The 8,719-nt window shown below is 41.6% G+C and overlaps 1 long non-coding RNA gene across 1 annotated transcript; it reads left to right on the forward strand.

Moving 5' to 3' along the window:
- The first annotated feature begins 2,509 nt into the window (after positions 1-2,509).
- Positions 2,510-4,329, forward strand: LOC113121564 (uncharacterized). Its single transcript, XR_003294758.2, has 3 exons — positions 2,510-2,655; positions 2,966-3,194; positions 3,592-4,329. It is a non-coding gene; the product is annotated as an uncharacterized LOC113121564 (long non-coding RNA).
- Positions 4,330-8,719: the final 4,390 nt, after the last annotated feature.

Below are 8,719 nucleotides of genomic sequence, written 5' to 3' on the forward strand. Positions count from 1 at the left end.
GAAACAAAGTTCTCTTTCTTTTTGGGGAAGAACATGTCCCTGTAGTGGACATTGGGTCTTGCTTTGTCCCAAAAACCACACAATAAGCATCAGTTTGCTGACGATAATGTTGGATTTTCTCTGCATTTCTATCTGATTTTTCTCACTTGATGAAAAATTCAGAGAAAACATATGACACAGTCAGTTATCAACAATCTATGAATGGGATTCCAAAACTTGTGTTTAGTGGCCAATGACACAGTGGGGATCAGTCCCAACACAAGGACATGATCTGGTCTGTGCATTGGGACTGGGCCATTAGAAAGCAGTTCTCAGCCTGTTGTCATTGCCAAGGCCTCAAATCCTGATGCTGTGTGAAGAAGCTTTGAGTAGTTTTTGTTCCTGAACTGAAGCCAGAGGCTTTTGGTCCTGACACTGTCCACCCAGTTTGTTCCCTAATCCAAATCTCATTGTGAAGAACAAATTCACAGTGTCTCTATAAAGTTGATCCCATAGAAATGAAAGCACATGTGGAGCATAGAGACACACAGATGAAATCATGTGTCCAGGTGGTTGAGCTGTGTTTAGTGTCTGAGCTGCTGCTGCTGCTGCTGCTGCTTTACCTCTGTGCTGTGCTGAGGCTGCAGCCAATAAAGCCAGAGAAGAAGATGCAGAGAGGGAAGAGACAGGAGACAGGAGAGCCTGGGGGAGCTTCCTTGGCTCAGATAGAATAAGGAGGAACAATTCAATGCATTGTTTTGCTGCACTTTGGAACTGGGTCAACAAACTTTAAGCAGGAAACTTTAAAGCTGCACAGTGACAGTATGAGCCATCAACTAGATTGATTCTGCTGTTGGCTGGAAAGCAGCTTCTCTTCCCATGTGCTGACAATAATATCATGATATAGTCAGACTATTATTACTATTATTCTGACTGTTCTCATATTATTCTTCTCATTATTATCATTCTACATTTCCCTTCAGGGATTCATCAAGTTGATCTCATCTCATTATTCTAATGAAAAGAAGAAGAATTGTCATCATCATCATCACCATCCTCATTGTCATCAACATCAGTGTCACATTGGATCTCCTTCTTTGCTTCTTTATTCAGGTTGAGGAGCTGCAGTTTGTCAAAGACCAGCTGTGGTTATCTGGTCTCAGCTCTGAAGTCCAACCCCTCCCATCTGAGACATCTGGACCTGAGCTGGAACAACGACCTGCAGGATCCAGGAGTGCAGCATCTGTGTGGTGGACTGCAGAGTCCAGACTGTAGACTGGAGACTCTGGGGTCAGTTCACTGACTGTTTGTTCCTATTGTAGATCTTTAGTGTTGAATTATTGTTTGAACTCAGTGTTTGCACAGACATAACTTCTATAGAAGTTTTCTTTTCCTGTCTTTGGATTTTTCTGAGGCTAAATTCAGTCTTTAGTCCCAAATGACTCTCACAGAAAGTTGGTCTCATTGTGTCTAAAGAGTCACATGTGTCAGCAGAAAATCCTCTGAACTAATATTTGTTGGAAATGGATCCAGTTTCTTTGATGCAGTAGAAATATTTCTTTGATCATTGATATTGATGGTTGAGAACACACACAGACAGGTGTGTTTCCATCACTTCAGAGGACATTCCATTGACTTCCATTGATTTCCTGGAGACAAAGCCAAACCAGAAGCACTACTTGGTGAACCCTAAGCACAACCTGAACCTCAACTTCCAGACAGCTTCTTCCACACAGAAATCCAAACAGGTCCTGGACTAGATTATTGGCCCCTTTTTAGATGTTGCCATTGGATTTTGGAGCAGGTGGTTCACCTTGGACTCACCTGTTGGGAGTCCCAGTTAGTGCAGCCTAATAATCCCTCATTCAGTCAGTTGAAATAGACAAAGTCCTGTGAGGACCCTCTGGTCCCAACATGTAAGAAACAGTAGATCAGTTGACAGACAAAACATTACCTTGATCCATGTTGCTATTGGACCTTGATCTGTTGTCCAGTGGCCTCAGGCTCCACAGAAGCCGACTCTATGGAAACTTTAGTGCCAAAGAGGAACAGTGTGTCAGTTGTGTGGAAATATTTTGGCTTTAAAGAAAGAAGATGCTGCGTGGCATCAAAACCTGCCTTGCTACTGTTGCTGCCTCATGGGCCAAGACTAGCAAGGCTAAAAGGCCGAGCACCACAGTGTCAATTGAACCAATCCCACCCAACATGACCAGATGTTGGAAAGTTTAACTCCATATGAATCGAATTTAAAACATCACATGGAAATTCCTGTTTCTCACAATGACTTTGAGTTAAAGTCAGAGATTTTTCATCTTTCTGCACTTTCTTCTTCATGTTAACGTGACATCAATTCACACCTCAGCTAATTTCATCATAACAGCCTGGATGGACCAGTTTCTATTGACACTTGTGTTGTATTTATAATATTGTGTTGTTCTTTTCATTGTTCATGTTTGTTCAATAAGAAAACAGGAAGTTAATCTTTGCTTCTTTATTCAGGTTGAGGGGCTGTAGTTTGTCAGAGACCAGCTGTGGTTATCTGGTCTCAGTTCTGAAGTCCAACCCCTCCCATCTGAGACATCTGGATCTGAGGTGGAACAAGAACCTGCAGGAACCAGATGTGCAGCAGCTGTGTGATCTTGTCCAGAGTCCAGACTGTAGCCTGCAGACTCTGTGGTCAGTAGAGGGCTGGAGTCAGTCCATGCTGCTTTTAGCAGGATTGGACTAAACCCAGTCAGTATCAAAGCAAAGATCCAGGATTTCCTGTAACGCTCCAACCTTCTCAGTGAAGCTGTGAGAGGAGAACAGGGATGGGCTTCAGGATTGGACAGAAAGACAGAGAGAGAGACAACAGTCAGCCAATCAGATCAGCCAGAAGCTTGTTGTGATCATGTGTTTGAGTTGATGTGAAGACGACTGTTGCTGATGAAGTGAGTCTCTGTGACCTCTGGTTTCTGACCTCTGCTCTCTCTGCTTCTCTCTGCAGCTGGAAGTGTTGATGGTCTTCATAAAGCTGGACCTGAGTCTGGACCTGGATCTACATCAAAACCTGGACTTTGGTCTCCTCCAGTTGTTGTTGCTCACTTGTATTAACTGTATCAGCTGGTTATTGGTTATTAACCAGTTTTTTCTACAGGACAAAAACAGAGAAACAGTCAGCAAAAGTCTTCAAAGTGCATTTGTTATCATGAAGGAAGTACCAAGTATGAAACCAGGTTGGTTATAGAAGGTTTCCATCTGTCCAGTTATTAAAGCAGCTGTCAAAATGATTGACAGGCTGACATGTGAGGAGGATGAGGACAGAATGAAAAGGCAGAGTCTCAGCGGTTCCCTGATCCTTCTAATCTAAAACAGGCTTAGATCAGACCTATGGGCTTCTTCAGCTGGTTTTTCAAATCCTGCTTAATTCTGCTCCTCATTGTCCAGTTTAATGTAAAGCCACTTTGTTTGAATCCAGCACAGTCCCATACTCCTGAAGGTTTTCATAGGATGTCACTGTCATCGATCAGTTTCTTCAGCTCACACTATAAATGTGGCTCAGTCATTATATGTTTTCTACTTGATTTTTTTTCAGCTTCAGCAAATAACCTACTTTCTATCTACTGTGCACAGAGGACTGAACCTGGAGTTTCTGATCAACACACCTTTGGTTACTGCATCACATCTTCATCCTTCTCTTCTTCTACCTCTCACCCACTTCTTCTTCGGTGGTGGTGGTTGTCGTGGAAATTTCTTTAACTTTGAGAGATGCTAATTCTCAGAAATTACCACAAGTGTGATGAATCATCACAAGTTTAATCACGGGCCCGGAGAGGAGCCTTTACAGAAATCCTCTGACCGGTGTTACAACATCAGGTTTATATACACTTTGTCACAAGGGGTGGACTCAGATTGGAGAAGACCCTACATGTTTGTTCAGGTATCCTCTATCTTCAGGCCTCTACCAGCACTAAACAAACACCAACTGTTGGCAGTTATTTACAACCCTCTACAACCATAAAACACTAACCCAATAAAAGAGACAAAACCACATACCAGAAATGGGTCAAACAAACATTCAAGTGACCCCTTGACATGGTGTAAAACCCCCACATGGTGAGGCCTTTCTCTGAGTTGCTTCTGAGGAAAAACTGGCAAAAAACCCAGATTTACTCACTTTCCTGTAACTGTTTTTCAGTGAGGCCTTTATTTTGAAATTACATTCTGGATTTTTGTTTATGTATTTTTTTCTTTCATTCATTCTTGGGAGGGATAACGTGTCTACACTTGTGTTGTATATATACCCAGGTCCTTTCATCTTTGATTCAAGGCCCTTTTAAAGTTTTGTAAATAAACACACATAGATACAGATCCTTGAAAGTACTTGGATTTATTTTGTGCAAGAAGTTTTCTGGAAAAAATATTTCTCCAACACTTTATGGCCATACATTACAATACACACATACTAACTTGGTTGATCCACGTTAGTTACGTGTATTAAACTACATCGATGGTCCCTAAACGTTTAAGACTCACCGTGAAACAGGCAAAAATAGGCTGAAACCGCTGTAACGTGATGCCTGGAAAATGCAAGTTTCAAGATATTTGGCTCAACAAAGAAGATTAGGAAGAAAGTCTGGCCAGAGATCCAAAGGACCATCACTTGTCCAGGTCCAGAGCCTGTTGTAAACCTGTCAAAGTGGAAGGAGAAGCAGCTGGATCTACACACAAGACGGCACTTCGGGGATCAGAAGCAGGTCAGTCCATAGAAATGTTGATTGAATGTTCGCTGCCAGCTGTTTTTAGTTCTTATTGAAATGTGTCGCTCTGAAATGTGAGTCCCGAAGGCTGTTGAGTTGATGTGGAGACATTTGCACCAGCTCTGCAATCGACACTCCAGTCACATCACGTTCATTTATATGGCGCCTTATACAACACATTGATTTAAAGAAGCAGTTCTCAAAGTGTGGTACGGGTCCCAGTAGTGGTACTCAGGCTCCCTCTAGTGGTACACAGAGGAATCACTAAATTAAATATAACTTCATGTTAAAACAACACATTGTCATTGAATCTTTGAGTAGTTTTTACATTTAAGTACAGGACAGTTTTTATTGAACTTTTAGTTCCAAGTCATTTGAATGGAATCATTCTTTCCCTTTTTTACTCAGCTGCGTGTAAGCACAGTGCAGTTCTAATGTTCAAACTGTGGATTTCCAATGTTAAAGTGGCTGACAACAAGAAATCTTCTTATTAGGAAGAAAACTGCAATATCATGATACAGTCAGACTATTATTACTATTATTCTGACTGTTCTCATATTATTCTTCTCATTATTATCATTCTACATTTCCCTTCAGGGATTAATCAAGTTGATCTCATCTCATTATTCTAATGAAAAGAAGAAGAATTGTCATCATCATTATCACCAATCCTCATTGTCATCAACATCAGTGTCACATTGGATCTCCTTCTTTGCTTCTTTATTCAGGTTGTGGAGCTGCAGTTTGTCAGAGACCAGCTGTGGTTATCTGGCCTCAGCTCTGAAGTCCAACCCCTCCCATCTGAGAGAACTGGTCCTGAGTGAGAACGACCTGCAGGATCCAGGAGTGCAGCATCTGTGTGGTGGACTGCAGAGTCCAGACTGTAGACTGGAGACTCTGAGGTCAGACCCCATGTTTAGGTTGTGTGCTGAGATGAATGTGATGTGAAAGTTGTGCTGACACTAAACTGCAGACATGAGGCTGATATTAGACTGATCCACACTGAGGATCTTCATGGGAAAGGCTGTTTTCCCTCTCAGAGAAATGTGGCTGCACAACATGAGTTTGTATAGATGGAGCCACAGGTGGAGCTGGCAGAATTTCTAAACGTTCTTCAGCTCTGAACACATTCTGAAACATTCAACACTTTCAAGAGGAACTTTGGTTTCTAATGTCACATCTTTGCTTCTTTATTCAGGTTGAGGGGCTACAGTTTGTCAGAAACCAGCTGTAGTTATCTGGTCTCAGCTCTGAAGTCCAACCCCTCCCATCTGAGACATCTGGACCTGAGGTGGAACAAGAACCTGCAGGAATCAGATGTGCAGCAGCTGTGTGATCTTGTCCAGAGTCCAGCCTGCAGACTCTGAGGTCAGTAGAGGGCTGGAGTTAGTCCATGGTGCTTTTAGCAGGATTGGACTAAATCCAGTCAGTATCAAAGCAAAGATCCAGGATTTCCTGTAATGCTCCAACCTTCTCAGTGAAGCTGTGAGAGGAGAACAGGGACAGGCTTCAGGATTGAACAGAAAGACAGAGAGAGAGACAACAGCCAATCAGATCAGCCTGTCAGAAGCTTGTTGTGATCATGCGTTTGAGTTGATGTGAAGACGACTGTTGCTGATGAAGTGAGTATCTGTGACCTCTTGTTTCTGACCTCTGCTCTCTCTGCAGGGGGAAGTGGTCATGATCTCTATCAAGCTGGACCTGGACCTCAGTCTGGACCTGGACCTGAGTCTAAACCTGAAATCTGGGACTAACCTTTAGTTGCTCACCACAACTGTTCTTGCAACAAATCCTGTTCATGTTGTTATGAGTGTAATGTAAAGATGATGATTTTAACCTTTGACCCTTTTGAGACTGAGATTAAAACTAGGAGGATCCACTTTAGCTTCCACAAAGACCTCACTGGTCTGAGTTTTGTCTGTAGAACAGCTGTCCAACATCTGGTTTGTGTTTCCCCCCAGTTTGATTTTCTGTCTTCATAAGTATCTGTTTATTACATTATTCTCCATTTGATTCTCTTTGAATTTTATTCTCCATTTCCTTTGGACGTTTAGGACGTTTGTCTTGATTGATGACTGATTCTTCACTTTTCACTATTGGTGAGCTGCTGATTACCTGCTGGCTGATTGTAGGTACCCACTTATGATATTGATCAGTTGCAGATGTCTTGATTGATCAATTGGCTCTGACCTGGTTTTCAGATGACAGATATTGTGATGGAGTCTGGTCCTGTGGTGAAGCTGGGGGCTATAGCCAGGCTGGGGGGCCCATATTAGGGCTGGGAGTGAGAGTGTTGGAGGCACAGAACCAGCTCTGTGCTGTTTCTTATAGATTTTCATGGCATTACATTACAATCATCACGCGAAAAGCAGCATCACTGTTTAGAGACCAACTGTAGGTTTTGGTGAAAACCTGTGGATCCTCAGTTTATACCAGGGCCTCTGACTTTCAGTAGGACCCCGAGAGGTAAAACAGTCAATGGAACAAAATCCTCAGAGACAAATCCCGTCCAGGGAGTCCCTCCCTGAGGTTTTAATAAGTAGCTATGAAATGAAACAAACATTCAAACCTCCCCAGAGCTAGAATGGTCCCCTGACATGAGGAACAATGAGAAGGTGGTAAAAGGGTCCCCTGAATTATATCTGACCAAAACTATGCCTCTTACGCATTAAAAAAGTTGATAGAGACGGGCACAATTTCTACTGACATAAAAGTACACTAAAAAATATTTAAATGTGTAACTTTTGGTGGTGGTCATTAATTAATTTATCACCATTTGATGGTGATTAATTAATTTATTCATTTATTTAGAAATAATAATAATGATGTTTCATTTTGACACTACTTTTAAGTCATTTTAGGTTTGGAAAAGTCATTAGATCTTATGTTTTTGTAGGCACTGGTTACATTTACATTACTTTGACATTTGCTTTTTGCAAGAGTGAAAGAGGAAAGAGAAGACTGGCCGATAAGTGGGACCCTACTGTTGATACTGTAACTGATCGAAACCTTCAAACAAACATATACAAGGACATATGACATTTGTCATTCATCTGCCGTAATCATGTACAATAGTATAGTATAATGTAAATCACATCAGTGCAATATACTGTAGTCACTTTACCTGGTATTTATTTATATATCCAATGATGTCCATTTACTGTACATACTCATAGGCACATATTGTATGTACTTATAGTTTTTGTAGCTTCATAGTTTTATTCCACTTAGTACTTTTTTAATATTTTTAATTTCTTAGTTATCTCACATCTTGCTACTTCTGGCTCTCTGCTGTGTACTGTACTTACTGTTGCAACAATGCAATTTCCCAATTTCAGGACAAATAAAGGTTTTCTTATTGTTATTATTCTTATTCTTACAAGCTGATTGGCGGGACGGTAAATCAAAGGTCGAAACTCGATTTTGGACATTAGTTTTCTGCCTGTGGAATCACCTCAAGATGATGAGGACATTCAGCCTTAAGTGATGAGGATGTGGAGACTGAGTCCTGTGCGCCTGAGTTGATTAACCCATTGAAGAAGGGTGATGTTGATGCAATGAGAATATGGCTGCATGATGGACAGAAGGGAACTGATGGTCAAGCCTCTGTGAGTGATGATGATTTGGAGATTGATTGTTCAACGCAAAGTCATAGGACTGGCTGTGAACATGATTTCGGCAGAGATGAGCCTGTCGGGGGTTGTTCCGAAGAAGTATCTGGCCTCAGGACTGAACCTCAGGAGGGGTTTAAGACGCACTGAACGACCAGAACTTCAGGAGGGGTAAATGTAAGGGATGTTAATAAAAGTGGGTACATGCAGTTTAGAATAATGTATTCCACTAATTATCCTTCCTCTCGATTTCCATGTCTATTTAATAATAGTCGCTTGTGCAAAATTTTTTAATTTAGATTTGTATTTTATTTGCATCATCAGGGTAAGGGGCGTCGTATCTTTTACGTGATGATGTCATTTCCGCTCAGCCCGCGTCCCTCAGTCTGT

This window comes from Mastacembelus armatus, chromosome 20, assembly GCF_900324485.2.
Source record: "Mastacembelus armatus chromosome 20, fMasArm1.2, whole genome shotgun sequence".
In the NCBI taxonomy this organism is placed as follows: domain Eukaryota; kingdom Metazoa; phylum Chordata; class Actinopteri; order Synbranchiformes; family Mastacembelidae; genus Mastacembelus; species Mastacembelus armatus.